Source organism: Rhipicephalus microplus, chromosome 4 (assembly GCF_043290135.1).
Source record: "Rhipicephalus microplus isolate Deutch F79 chromosome 4, USDA_Rmic, whole genome shotgun sequence".
Classification (NCBI taxonomy): Eukaryota; Metazoa; Arthropoda; class Arachnida; order Ixodida; family Ixodidae; genus Rhipicephalus; species Rhipicephalus microplus.
The window spans coordinates 2508780-2524151 of record NC_134703.1 but is presented as its reverse complement, the minus strand read 5'-3'; the positions used below and the strand labels follow the sequence as shown (position 1 = coordinate 2524151).

Below are 15372 nucleotides of genomic sequence, written 5' to 3'. Positions count from 1 at the left end.
GGCACACTTTGTGCGCCGAGACCCCAAATGGGTACCCGTATGCTAACGAGTGGCCAAGACGACGTTAACGAGCGGACGCTTGGTCGCACCTCATTAGCAACACCACGCATCGCACGGGAGCAGTGTATACTCTCCAGGTTCCCGAGTTGTGCCGAAGACTTGCTCGGTGCGCTCTGAACTGCCATTTACGGACTTTCCGCGCGCAGAAAACGTGAGCAGGGGGCAAGAACAAGCTGCGCACGTGCCGGCCCATGTGTGTTTGCGGCACTTAGAAGAAAGTGCGCCTAGCGAATCACTAGGCCTTTGTCAATGAAAACAGTGGTTAGACCTCATGCGGAGGACTGACTGACAAGAAAACTATGGCAACGCTACCCGCGACCACTGCACGGCAAAAGCGAAGGTGGAGCGGGCAAATGAAACGTGCTGACCATGTGTCGGATATACAGGACTGTCCCACCCAGTGAAATTGGTGCAGTGTAGGGCCGGGTTCCAAGCGAAGAATGCATTTAGCCTGCTTCAGTGCTTGTCACGTTTCTTCTTTGTGTTCAGTGTTAGTTTTTGCCTTAAAAGTTTTGTGTACCACCTAGGCACAGACAAACTTTTATAGGCACCCGACAGTGGACATGAGGGCGCGACGAAGCTTTTCGGGTAGCCTCAGCATTGTTGATACCAACCACCAGGGATACCAAGAAAACGAAACTCTCGCTGAGAGACGCTGAAGTGGCAGTGCCTTTTTGGCGCGTTTTCAAAGAACGCTTCATGGGCACTTACATAATCAGCCGTCACCCCCTGCTCACAACTAAAAAAGAAAATGATATGCACGTGCAAGTTCGGTTTTGCTGCGTCTACTCGCTAGGCTACGCGTTGGAAGACTCGGTTTTGCTGCGCCTATACTCGCTAGGCTGTGTGTTCTGGCGCTACCATCAGATCTCGTAAACTGCATTGCCGGGCGCCTACAGAGATTCCGAAGACTCGCGTGCCTGTCTCCGCAAACACTTTACGAAAGCACAGAGAGTGAGAGAGAGAAACAACATTTATTATAAAACGGCGCGAAAAAGCAGTTTATCTCCTCTTTCTCACATGACCGCTTGGAATTCTTGTGCCCTTGCGTCATATTTGGGTTGCCTGGTGACCTGTGTTTGGTCCTCAATGTTTGCGCACACCAGCGGGGTCTCTCAGTGTTCCGCATTCGTAGGCGTTGTTTGGCACCCTTGCGATGTTGGGGCAAGCATCGGTAACGTGTTTGAGGTCCCCGCACTGATTGCTGTGTTACGTCTCTTTGAATAGAAGTCGGGATAACAAAACTGCAAGCGAAATGAAGCAAACGTCTCTTCGTGCGTCAGCAAAAACAAGCTGGGGTCCAAAGACGGTGCCAGGGCGTATATAGCTGTCAGAATACTGAAACATGTAGATATTTTTAATTAGGAACAAATAACAATGCTTCATTTACATTCACGCTGGGTGGTTTATATTGCCACACACGTTTCTCATTTTCACTTTTGTTTGATTGGGTTTTCACCTACGGAGCCTGTCAAGAATGCTCAGCGCAAACTGTGCCTCATTGTTCGAAAATGTCCTCCGCTATTGCAGATAATCCTGTTGAGATTACGCGCAAGACGCAAGCACTGAAGATTATTCTAGAGCTTGCGCGATGAGCATTGAAAAGTTTGGAATTATTGACGGCACAGCACATGTATAAATGCCGATGAATTTCACCAATTTTCATTTGATCGACGGCCAGCGCTCTGTTGGCCGCTATCAGTGCCAGTAGGTATTGCTGTAATCAGGCCTTCCGTTTGCCGGCCACAACTTCGGCCAAGTAAAAAGTTTCGTCTTGAACCTACAGCCTGTTCCCTGCTCCTTTCGTTGGCGTACGTCCCCGTGACAATATGCTAATATTCACACAAGCTAAAAACAATCGGCAAGCCGCCGCGTGCTAGGGTACATTCATTAGAAGTAAGGTGTTTTATTCAGATTCGCCAATGCTTCACGCATATATATATATATATATATATATATATATATATATATATGCGGATATGCGGGTGTGTGTTTGTGTGTGTGTGCGCGCGCGTTTGCTTAGCTATCGAATACACATTTTGATTTTTTTTTCAGGATAATCCTCCTATGGTTGTCACAAGGCTCTTGTAAGTATACACTTGCACTATTTTGGTTCATTATCTCATTACGCAGACGCTAGCGCCTTTATTTGCATTTCGTGAAGGCCGCCATAATAGGATAATGACGTCATTTGAGACATGCTTGAAAGGATATGCCTGTACGGAGTAGAAATATAATTTTCGAGAAGCCCTGTGTTCCGCTTGCTAAAGGAACAAATTCTGGAAATACGTTCCATATCGCACAGCATGGCCCGTTTATTTTAATGTCAAGCGAAGATAAAAGCAATCCGCACACATCTGTGGCTTTGAATTTGGACATCCTGCTTACAATTATCGTTATTTTTTGATAGTTGCAATATGTACACCGTTGTTTGAAAGTTTTTTTCTACATATGCATATATATTTAGCATGATTAGTGTTGCAGTTTATAGTTTATTTGCACGTTTCTTCTCTCAACCTTTGGAGAATGATAAATATCTACTTTAACAGCGTGTTTTTCTTGAAAGGAATGTTTTTGACGTTATGTGTGTATGCTTTCAACGTTCACCTTTCAGCACATATTTGGCAACTACAGAAGCCAGTTTACTTTGACGCCAACGTGCATTGTTGTTGCACGTGGTTCAATTTTTATTTGCATGCAGCGCTGTTTCTCATTACGGCCGTTGATGTGTACATTAAATAATATTTAACTCACAATAAGTTATCAATCCAGTAGAATAATGTTATCGCGAATGTATGTCGGTTCGCAGCGTTTCATAATGTAGTTCAACATAGCAGACAGAGATGCGCTTTGTGTATACTAGTTCATTGACGTTTGCAAGTAGAACGGATGAATATCGTTGTCGATTAATACGCTAAAAAATTAACGTTGCCAAATAAAGACTTTCCAGTGGGCTGCAAAGCCATAGAATGCATTTGTGATTTGAACTTTATCGGAGTTATCATGGCATTTTTTTCTAAACGCTGCTATTCCAACGTAACGCAAATTATTCGATCATTGATGTCCTCAAATTATTATTTCTGTTAAGTAAACTTAACCAAACTTCAGGATTAACTCAATGAATATTATTTTGGTCCAATTCCGGGAAGTTGAACAATTAACTATTAAGGAATATTTAGCACGACTACCATTTTTATTTGAATAATACCTACAATTGTGCACAAACGTGCTCACCATTACCAGAAATCGGCATTGTAATTCTTTTTTTTTCTCGTGTATATAATGGTTTGAACATGAGAGGGTTAACAAGTGACACGCACAGCTATTTAAGGTACAATCTCGTAATAAACTGCTTTTAGTAAAGAATTTTAGTAAAAGGCAGAACACAAGCTAAGTTGCCACGTCAGCTAAATTTTCTCGGACTGGTATACCGAGCAAGTGCCTGCCATCACACTTGTTAGCGTAAAACGGTGCGAAAATCTTCACTGCCTCACCGGGTCTCTCCCTATAGATAAACCTCATTACATCAGCGCATGCTTCGACGATAAGGGTAAAGCGCAACGAGTGGTTAGCAGCGTTTGATGGCGGCGACGCCCTGACGAAACGCGTCGATACCGATAATAGCGAAACTCTCTGTTGGTCAATAAAAGGGAGCGTCAGTGGAAAACAATAGGAGGAAGGGAAATGGGGTGCGGGTACAGGGAAACGTGTAATGGCGTCGGGGAACAGCAATTTCCTTCCTGTCGGCGGTGCACGCCGCTGTGTAGCTAGCGCCCGACGCCCATCGAACAAATTCGCTATAGTTTCCGCGCTGCGCCGCGAGTGATCAGCGGTGCAACCTCGTCCGAGCCTTTCATGCGCTCGAGTTCTCGCGCGGCAATAGCGGCGCGCGACGCGAGTCTAGTCGGCCGTGTGTATCGCTTTTCTTCTTAGTTCGTTGCTTATTTACCTCCACTTTGTTTATCACGGTTTGCTCGTCAGTGCCCCCTCCCTTCCGCAACATTACCGTTCACGCCGCATGGTCAGAAGCGGTGCTAATGAGTGTTCGATTCTGTTTTCTGCGCGAGTCATTGCTGGTCAGTGCGTCTCCGAGAGAACGAATTTTAAAGGTTTACTTTCTTTTGTTTTGCCCCTCTGTGTTGGAGCACTTCGCTATTAAAGCCATTTCTAGCACGGAAGCCATATACTTAACCTGTATACGTAAGGTACAGCAAGCTAATTTAACGAACCATTACTTCTGAACTCGGGCAGTTGCTTCTGAGTAAGAACATTACGGGGTCGAAGCCAAGCCGTGGCGAACTGCATCTTGCCGAAAGTAAGAAGCACTATTGTGCCTACGTTTATGCGCCATTTGAATAATTCTTTATTCTGAAAGGTATTCCGGATTCTCTATACGGTGTGCTTTATTATTATGTCGCAAGTTTGGAACATGTGTGATCTTATTTTCCCTCAATAGTCACTCTGACTTTTGCGTTTTCTAGTAGTTTTGCTGGTGGAACATATGATGACTGATGTAGTCTGCTTTTCAATCTTAAACATTATTTTTGTCCGAAAAAGACTAAACGGTCTCTAGACAGGCGCCAGAGCTTTCTGAGAGACACAACAATAAAAATGAAATCACTGTGCTAACATACGTACCCAATTAAAGTATGAAGCAGAATATTCAGCACACCGATCCATACTTAAAGCGACTCGGTATTCGGGAATCGTGTCTCACTTGCAGAAGGGTTTCTCAAAAGGTCAGTTGGTATATATAACTTGTTTGGGCTACCGTAGTAAGGTTTGGTGGAAGGAAGGAGCCGGAAAGAAAGAAGACAGGGAGGCACACGAAGATAACTTTCAGTTGCGTACTCTACACTGGAGCATTAGGCAGCTTTAATGTGAAGGTAAAAAACACAGAACAAGGACGAGATAAAGACAAAAAGAGAAATGCAATCATTTCCCTGCGGGACTGTAGCGCAAGTCAGGGGTGTTCGCACAGACTCGCCATTCTCACGAGTCACCTTCACTGTCTCATGAGCCGTCTAGAGATGCGATCGGCGCTGTAGTATACCGTCTGCACGAAAAGGCGCCAATCATTCACTCACCACAGAGTGTAGAAAAAAGCACAGGACTTGCCTCTACGAGGCAAATTGAGAACAGTAGAAAAGCTAGTGGGTGATCTCTTGTTCGGTATCGCAAGCATTGCATGCCAAGCTGTCAGTCATTTCAATTGACGTTGTATACGCTTTCGTGAAGGCAACTCCCAACCAAAGGCGTTAAAGAAACGAAGCTTTCCGTCGACAAAGGTCAAGTGCAAATCGGAGTTGAAGTGAGTGGTTCAGTTGATAAGGTTAGTGCAGCAGTCCCGTTCTACAGTTTCTTGTAACTATTGGGTGGACCATAAATAAGCGCAGTAAGTGATTAAGGCGACATTGCATAGAAAAAAAATAATCTCCTTAGCAAAAAGCTGGTACATAATCATACACTCACCAATAATACACCACGGATAACGCAAGAAGGGTAAATAATTGTGCAGAAGAAATGGCAATGCAAACAATGCTTATTCACAATGTATATTTAGATGAAAGGCGACACCGAACATTCAAACTGTTACTGAAGCTACTAGGACGATAGGACTATTGATACTAATCCAACTGACACAAAAGCTGCAAGTAAGCAGGTAGTTCTTAAATCTATCTATCTATCTATCTATCTATCTATCTATCTATCTATCTATCTATCTATCTATCTATCTATCTATCTATCTATCTATCTATCTATCTATCTATCTATCTATCTATCTATCTATCTATCTATCTATCTATCTATCTATCTATCTATCTATCTATCTATCTATCTATCTATCTTTCTATCTATCTATCTATCTATCTATCTATATTTGCACGTCCCATCCATAACACCTAAAGATGTACATAAAGACGATAGAAACAGATTGTGTACGCGCATATACGCATTCAGCAAACGCGAAATGATTGCTTATCTAGCTCTATAGTGTACAAGCCAGGGTCGATACGCAGTAGTTTTGGAGCAAGCTGCGTGGATGCTCTCTTTATTGTTCGCGTCCTGCGTCTCGATGAGCTGATTATAGTTGTTCGGTTACTAGACCACTCGTTATTGTGATTGATAAGCTCCTTTTGGGGGACCTAATAAATAATGAAAGCACCAGCACCATAAAACGACGTACGTAATGTCAGCTTTCGAAGGTAATAACAAGAGACCTGTATGTGGGTGTGTAAATGCAGCCGTCGGGAAAGAAAGGATTCATTAAATGGTAGCTTCTCGCTGATGGCAGATACGATTGCTGCACTGGCATTTCTGCAACACTGTAGCCCTCTCAAAAAAGGACAACGATGCAATTTACCGACCTATGCCCTCTTTTTTTTTCTGGAACGAGAATACACTGACTTAGTGATGCATGAATTCTTTGAAAGAGCAAGTTGTTGTCCTCATATTATTTCTCACCGTTCCGATTTGTATGTTTTGCGCGTTTTCATTTTTAAGGGATTGAAACAAGCATGGGCTGAGTTATTAGAGAGAAAAAATAGGTGAAGGATTCGCTAATATTAGGTAAATGGTGCCTGTAATGAAGACGTGAATTACCGGCAAAAGGTGTTACACGAGTACGATTGCATTCATTTATGAATAAATGGTGACGAGACAGCATTCAACAAAATAGCTGCAACCACAAAGGAACAGGATCTACTAACACTACCTGGAGGAGGAAGTTATACAACTGTAGGGGCGTGTGTGACTCGAAGTTATCTAATCTGAGATTTCAGCGCTTCGTGGACAACATCACCTTTAGCAGGAAAGTGTTCTTATCCTTCATAATTTGAAGGTAGTGGGGGCCAGTGACGGCAAAAGTTTATCTATTTCTCTTTATTTTATTTTCGTTTCCGTCATACTTACTCCGCTGCAGTTAAAAATGGCAATTACTGTCCGCAATGCTTTTCTTCGCTAATTGTTTTTGTTAAAATTGTTGTGACGCCTCAAGCAAGAAATAAGGCCCCAGAATATTTAAGGTGCTTTTCAGTTTTTCTGAAATTGTACTACTAATGGAATACAAAATATCGATACACATCAAGAAGCATTGCCTATTGGATTACGCGTAATGCAAATGAGTCATTCGAGACAAAACTAGCCTTGAAAAAAAAAACATCGAGAAAATGCAGAGGTTTCAAGCATAGTTATAACTGGTTCACTACTTTATATACGATAAAAAGGCGATATAAATAATATTATTGGATGCTCGTGCAGAATACGCTGTCTCGTAGAGGAATGTTCATTGAAGCATGATCAGAATCAGTACTATGTGTCGACATGCTTGAACAGCGATATATGAACAAGGACAGTATGTTGGCTCTTCTCACCTGTCCACGTTCAATTTGTGCACTGCAAACATGTTGATTCTGAATTACCAACAAGCTCATGTGCCTCTACTATTACGTAGTTACGTGAAATAGTATTAACCTTGCGCCTACTAAGCTTTCTCCAGCATGGTTCCGATATTTCCACTATCAGCAAGCAACAGGTAGGACCATCAATCGGCACAAGTTAACAGTTTCAGCTTATCTAAGGTGTCTCTTAGTAATGCTCGTCATTTAAATAAGACAATCAGCGTGTGTTTTGTGCGCAAGTATAAGCGAGTATGTGTTTCGCACGGGGCGTTTAATCCCACGCATGTGCGCTTGCTTCCTAAAAGTATTAGTAGCTCTCTAAAAGTTTTAGAGAGCTATACTGCGCATTCACAGCCTGATTGCACAAGGTTGAACGAATGTAAGTGATGTCATTATCATCTCTCTCCTTGGAAGTGGAGCTGGCCCCTGTGGGCCTTCTTTAAAACAACAAGGAGATAATTGGAATCAATAGCAGCGGCAGAGCAGCAATTACAACGTAAGCCCCCTCTGGTTTATCTTGTTCTTTGAAATTGCGCAACCATCAAAGACTGTGCTTGGGAAGGGATGATGAAAGCACGGATCTAGAACAGAACAGGACGACTGTGCCCAAATAGCATGCATTCTGCATTGCAGTGCGCCGGGCAAAGCGTCTTCCAACAGAGCGCCAGTAATTCCCTCTGATGACGTGGATTACGACATCCTGCACAAAGCTTCCTGTGTGTTCGAGCTTTCTTTTTACTCGCTTGTGTTTCATTTCTGTCTTGGCCTCGTGCATTTTCGTGTGCTCAGACTTGGTTAGCTACCACATTTCTTTCTTTTTGTTTCTTTATTTATTTATTCTTGATGTTGTTATTAGAGCTTACTTAATTATTATTCATGCTCAATATTCTGGGCAGGAGCCTAGAATATTAAGCATGAATATTTCGTTTTTTCTAATTAAGGCAAAACTTGCATGGCATGCAGGGTCTACAATATAAATCCTTCCTAACTTTTAACCGTTAGGACAATTATTCATTACAAAAACTCTCTGCCAGCTCAACCAGATCTCTGTTCTTTATGGCCTTCTGGAGGGCAGAGCGGCTGCGCCAATCAAATATATATTGTGTTAGATACTGTCGACGTCGTGCCCCGCCGCGGTAGTCTAGTGGCTAAGGTACTCAGCTGCTGACCCGCAGGTCACGGGATCGAATTCCGGCTGTGGCGGCTGCATTTCCGATGGAGGCGGAAATGTTGTAGGCCTGTGTGCTCAGATTTCGATGCAGGTTAAAGAGCCCCAGGTGATCGAAATTTCCGGAGCCCTCCACTACGGCGTCTCTCATAATCATATGATGGTTTTAGGACGTTAAACTCACAGATCAATCAATCAACTGTCGACATCGTTGAATGAAAAGAGACTCCCGTATGAAATGTACCCTTCTTGCCAACATTTATATCTCGCGAAACAGGCTAGAGAGAGTGAATAAGTGTACGTATTTAATCTAAAGTTGAATTGATGTAAAGCATGTAGGGCAGACTATAGCGACTCATCATTTCCCGTTCAAAAGAACGATGAGGCATGCGTTCACACTGTAAATGTCAATGTGGCCTACTTGAACTGATTCAAGTGAAAAAAAAAAATATCATAGGACGGAGTGACAGAGGACAAAAAAAAGGAGACAGAAGGTCAAGTAAGTTACAAGGTTTGCTCTTAATATTTGCGCTGAAAAGGCGCAAAGCGGAAGCAGGAGGTATTCATCTTGGGGGATAAGTAATTGGCCAGGGGGCTCGGCTGCTGATGTGGAGGTCGTGGGTTCTATCCTGGCTGCGGTGGTCACATTTCAACGAAGGCTAAATAGTAGAGGGCCGCGTACCTTGTGATATCAAGGCGTGTTAAAGAACACCCGATGGTCAAAATTTCCGCACCCCTCCACTACAACGTCTCTCGTAATTATATCTTAGTTTTTGGACGTACAACCTCACGTATATTTATTTTTAGGAAGTGTGTTAGGAAGAGGAAGAAAACAAATGCCAGAAAGAATGACAGATTGAAGAAATGGTAGATAGATAGGTGCATGCACATAAAAGCATGGAAGCTGAGATACTTTACGTGTCTAGGGAAGAGTGCCAAAGTGCCCTTGCAGAGCTTAGCGATGTGGACAGTCAAGGACTGAATCGAACACTTGATTTGTGTGCGGTTATTCAAAAGACATGCATCATATTTTGTGTAACTCCTACCGGTACTTGTCAGAGGTTGTCTTTGAAGACAGCACGACACTTGGAACGCAGCTCAAACATGAAAGGCAGACCCATTCTTGTTCCGTGTGCAATTGCGTCCCCTCCACATTTAGTGCAACGGAAGCACTCATTGTGCTTCCGCAGTTGACATATATCAACAAAACATTAGGAATAATGTTTTGGCTGCGTTTGCAGGTCCTGAGCGTAATGTTCGAGGGTTTATATCACCACGTTATGCACCAAAAGCATCACCTGACCCTTGCCGTTGACAATCAGTGAAAGTAACAGCTATAATATGTCGTTAACAGTTTTACGTGTATCTCACCAGTACAAAGGTCCTATAAGCTCCTAAACGGAAATTCATTAAGAAGGGTTCAAGGTATGTAGAAGTATTCATTAAGGTATATTGTATGCGTTGTGTACTTGCTACGCTTGGAGACTTGGACCTTGCGTGCTTTACGTTAGAAACCTCTAAGGGATGACAAGTATCCGGTTAGAAACCCCTAAGAGATGACAAGTATCCGGCATCGTGTTTGTGCACCAACATGTCTTTACATCACGTCAACAACAACAACAAAAAATGAAGACGTGAGAGACAAGTTCCGTGCCATCAAGAGAGAGAAGAAATAAGCGCCGCGCGGAAAGGAACCGGCGCGAAGCTGGCGCTCGGATTCTCAACCCAACATCTGTCGCAGCGATGTGCCTTTCCATGTGCGCGCGGGATCGAAGGCTCACGCTTCAGCGACTCCGCGTCGTCTTTCCGCCTCTTCCTGCAAGCAGGAAACGGGGCCTCGTAGGAGACACGCGATGCGGTTCGGTTCCGCATAGAAAGGAAGAGAGAAAAGGGAGAAGGTGCAAGCGCCTCCTGGTTCTAGAAGCGAGGAAGCGGCGCCGCAGTCACGTGCCGCTTCCGATATGGCCACGAACGGTCGGGCCTGTTTCGGGCCCGCTCTCTGAAACTGGAGAAGTTAGGCATAACGCCGCAATGTGTGAATAAAGGGCGAGCGCTCGGCCGGAGATGGATGAGCAACCCACACCGCCGCCACCACGCCTCGTCCCGTTATATCGAAGCATTATCCGGACCGGCCTCGCGTCAGTGAACGCCCCTTTTCCTATTCGATCAGCGCGTAGACGCTGTTTATCAACAAATAAAGAAAAAGGAACGTGATACAGACGTGGCTAAGCGTTCCACATTATTCCATTCTTCGCTCGTTGCAGCATCGCTTACTCTGTGCGTACTCTCTGACGCTTGTAGCAATAGGAAAGCGTTCTTTCAGCGCCCAACTTTTTCCTACATCACACCATCCCCCTTTTTCCATTCTGCCAAAACGCTCGCGCGGGTTCCCATCTCGTCTGCTCCCGGGCTTCCCACCCGACTGAACTACCCTAGCGTCTTACCCATCCGTCCCCGTTAAGCAAGCCGCAAGTCTCACGCACTCGCCCAGCCTGTCTTTAGTTCGCGCTTCCTCTTTTTCTGTGTGTGCGTTTGGAATAAGGAGGCCCGGGGAAGACGTAGGGCGGAACCGGGAGGCGATTGTGCGTGTGCCGTGGCGCGTTTCGGTCCTCCGTCGATGCACGATTTCGCCCGAGCGAGTCCGCGAAGCTTTACGGCGATGTGGCGAACTCGCGGCAATGGTATGCACCCCTCGTCTTTCTCGGCTACGCGGCCGTTGCTCTTGTTGTATCCAAGTCTAGAAGCTGTCCCGGTGCTGTTTGACTCGTCTTGGCTTCGCTCCGACCGCCCTGGAAGCGCAAGGGGCGTGCGTGGAAGCGCTGGGCGTATCTGGGCAAATGCTCCAAGAGTGACGGTCGGCGCGGAGAATGACGGCGGGCCGCCAAGTTATTCCCCCGCCTTTGCAAGGCGCACTCTGTCACCACACTGTGCGCCCCTTTTTCTCTTGTATGTCTGCTACTACTTCGTAGCTTTTCGAGCTTAAGTATATGCGCTTCATTGATGTGCAAAGCAGACTCGCTCGTCGATGTTTCCTTGAGCGGTCGGCGCTTCGCTCGACGCTTCTCGAGCATGATGTCGCAGCCGGATCAGCGGCCGGTGCTTGGCAGCGCGTCGTGGCTGCTTTATCGAGACAATCCAAGCTTCGCTTGCCCGCCTGATTTTTATTGGCAGTTTATTTTAATTTTTACATCATCTGCGGACTTTTTTTAACACCATATGCCACACTCACTGGTGATGAAAGGTTTCGATCTGTGACGATTTTAGCGTGACGTTTTTAACAATCCATTCAATACATTGCGATGCTTCAGAACAGCTAAAGTGGGTGCCTTAAGAATGAACGACACTCGTCAATAGGAGGTGATACATTGGTTCTTCTGGAGCGTGATGAAAGGCATACTACGCACTGTTGCTAAGTTTTACTGCATGGTGAGTGTAGCGCATTATTACAGCACACCTCGGAGGCTACCATGAAATTGAATACATTACTTTAATATTATTTTTGAAAAGTGTATTAGTGCTCCGCGTAAGCAGTTTCTGCCTCTCTTCAGTAGAGATGCTGAGCATGCACTGTTTCTGACATAGTGGATGACATCGGGCTGTTTGAAATTTTTAAAAACTCTACCTGCTCTCAAAATATGGCTCAAAATTTCTCAAGAGCACTCACTCTTTACAGCATGCATTCCCATCCAATCTTTTCGCCTTAAGGTAACATGAAGAATGGGGTAAAATCACTTCGGTAAACTTTCTATTCACACCCATATGAACAGTTTATTCTCACCGATGTATAAGCTGCACACAGTCGCTATTTATTTTCTCTCCGCAGTATAAGGTTTGCTTCTCTTTGCACGCTCGCTTTCGCACGTATTTGTTCATAGATATTTCGGGTCCTTTGACACCCTCTTTGTCGTTCTTACGTAATGTTTCCGTGAATTCAGTTTGTTTGTACTCACTTCAAAAGAGCCGGCAACTTTGTCAGACGTCTGCACGACCCCGCGAATCTCGATGTGTTCCCTATAGCGAAGGAAAAAAAAGGATTCATTTTCTTTTCATTTCGGTTTATGTGCGGCAGCTGTGAATTTACGTTAACGCACTTCTTCTCAGTGTCTCACTTGTCGCAAACGTTCGTCACCTGCTGCTTCTCGGGGTTCTCGCGTTTCTTCATTTTCCCAGAAGGCGGGCCCGAGTGCGTGCCCATCTTCCCTTTGACACATCGTCGCGACACCCGTCCGTCAAACTGTCAGAATGTCTATGAAAAACTGGGCTGCTTTTCCCCGCCCCGCAGGACGCCTGCATACATCCTTCCTCTACCCAGCACGCACGCCCAAGAAGCGTCGATATTGCGCCGGCTCAGCGGAGATCAAAATAGTACCGCCACGCAAAAAATAGATCGCAGAGAAGAGAGGGGGCCCCCAACAGTAAAGTGCAGATGAGAGCTTTAAGGGGTGAGAGGTTAGAGGAAGGAGGCGTTGCAAGAGGCTTAGGGAGGTGTTATAACGTTCCCGAAAGCCCTCCACGTCGAGCAGTTCTCAAGAGCGCGTCGCACCGCAGCTCATTATTTTATTTTTGACACGTGTCACGTCACGCACTCCCCCCCACTTGTAGCGCCGTAGTCTTGCCGAGACAATTAACCCCCAAAAGCTAAAAGCGGACGCAGCTTACCTGAGGCGCTAGCGCCGTACCTTAAGGCGTGATGGCTTAATATAGAGCTGCGAGGAGGAAAGGGGAAAGGACGGGATAAGTAAGAGAAGGCGACGAAGAATTCGCGCAAGAGAAGAGGGCAGGAGCCTTTGAAAGCGCCGGGACATATGGCGCTAGTGCTGGAACACGCTTTCTATCATGACGCATTCCATGCTGAAGCGCTTTTTCAACGTCAAGTCTGGGAGGTCGACGGCGGCTTAAGCTTGACACGAAAAGCGCGCGACGTCGAAGCGCTCAAAATGAATCGCCGTTATTGCCAGAACGCCACGTGTATTTCATCCTGTTCTTTTGAGGTTGTCTGAGTGACGCTGCAAGTCGCTCCAACTGAACATTATCTGCGTAACACTGATTGGCTGTATGAGCTTCGCCGTTTGTTTTCGAGGGTATTTAAGGGTTGCCCAAAGCAGTAGAGTGCGCGGAGAAAGAGAAATGCAATGCACCTATATATAGTTCAACACGCGTCCACTCATCAAACATTAGCGATCAGCTTACAGTGCGGTGGGCACGGCACTCGCATGCATCCAGCCGTGGCTAAGGAAGCCAACGAGCGCCTCATGCTCCTGGCACGATAATCGATCACGCCAGCACACCCAGCCCGATCAGCCTCGTGACGCTGCCTCTCCGCGAGATCATCGCCATCATGGCCGCTCTTCTCCGATAAACCGTGTCCGTGGCGGCTTCCCCCTTCTCGGCTGCCTTCGCCACTCGCCGCACGTTAATACTGAGACTGTATACGCCACGCTTTTCAACTGGTGGTGACATGTGGAAAGTATCCTACAAGAGAAGTTTAATTGGAAGCATAACAGACAATATCGAACCTATGCACGCTGTGATCGGAAGAGGTTGAGGCTATCTTCGATTCAAGGATACAGCACGCAAGAAAAAGTTACCACTCCTCCAAAAGCGAGGATGGGGTTATGTTTTTATAAATACGCAGATAGACTTTCTTTCAGTGTCATTAGGAAATGTGTCATTGTTTCCAAACAATATTCTTCATTAGTATTATATTTAATTAGCAATTAGTTGAACTGAGTAAAGAAGGAATGTGCTGTATCTTAAATACTTATAGACATCGTTGTTGTAGAAAACAAGCCGACGGAACCGAAGAGGACACTAACACTTCCCAGGTGTATCGCATTTTTTTTATTGCCTGCTTCTGTGTGGTAGTCCTTTGCTATACGCTACACTTATGTCCCTAAATATGGACCAACTAGCTCAACATGCCTTCGCTCTACATACATAATGTGAAGCACGCCGCCAAGAACACGCACGTTGCGCATAGGCTATAGCTCTCTTCAATGCGGCGAAACTCTCGACATGGTGCTGTATGCCGAGGCGACGCGGTAGCTTCGTCTGCGGTCGAAATCCCGGCTTGCCCGCGGGGGCACAGACAGGGAAGCCACATTCATCAGCGCCACTGCGTGCCATCCCTATGGTCCGTAGACGAAAGTAGCTGCTTGCGCACACATGTCGACCGGGGCCGGCTGTGTCGGGGTTTATTTTTGCGCACTCGAGCGTAGCAGAATGCATATGCTCATTTCTGGCGCCCTCACGGGCGCCTTAGGATGAAAGCTAACTCTAGCGCTGTCTCTGCAATTTGCCTGATTGCTTTTGGAACGCAGTACGAAGTACGCTGGTAGTCTTCTCACTACACCTTAACGTTCAGTACAGGGTGTTTAAGCTGAAAAGCAACACGTAATAAAAAAATAAGCGTGAGCTCTACGCACCTACAATTAGCGCAGCATAGATGTGAGACATATAGAGTCGTCAGAATAACCTTTACAATCCACCAAGCTCAAGAATTAACGAAAATTGCTCTTTTTACGTGCCTAATTAGCATGTGGCAGCCGCTTTACGTCGAAGTGTTTTCTTTTTTAACGATACCATCGAATACCATCGGTTATTGTAAATCGTACTCACCGATAGCCTGTTCAAGCGACGTTTGTGCGTGAGACGTTTTTATAGTTCCTTGAACTTACGCGTTTGAGGGCAATAACAATGTCACACAATCACGTGGTATTTTTTTTTAATTTCGCGCACTCTAAA

The 15372-nt window shown here is 45.4% G+C and overlaps 1 protein-coding gene across 2 annotated transcripts in view; it reads left to right on the top strand.

Annotated features, from left to right (window-relative positions):
- Positions 1-15372, top strand: part of LOC119171377 (neural cell adhesion molecule 2-like) — a 265702-nt gene that overhangs the window by 153784 nt on the left and 96546 nt on the right. For both annotated transcript variants that reach the window (XM_075892101.1, XM_075892102.1), the window contains exon 3: positions 2116-2147. The gene's annotated coding sequence lies outside the window, so the exon portion shown is untranslated. The remainder of the gene's footprint in view (positions 1-2115; positions 2148-15372) is intronic.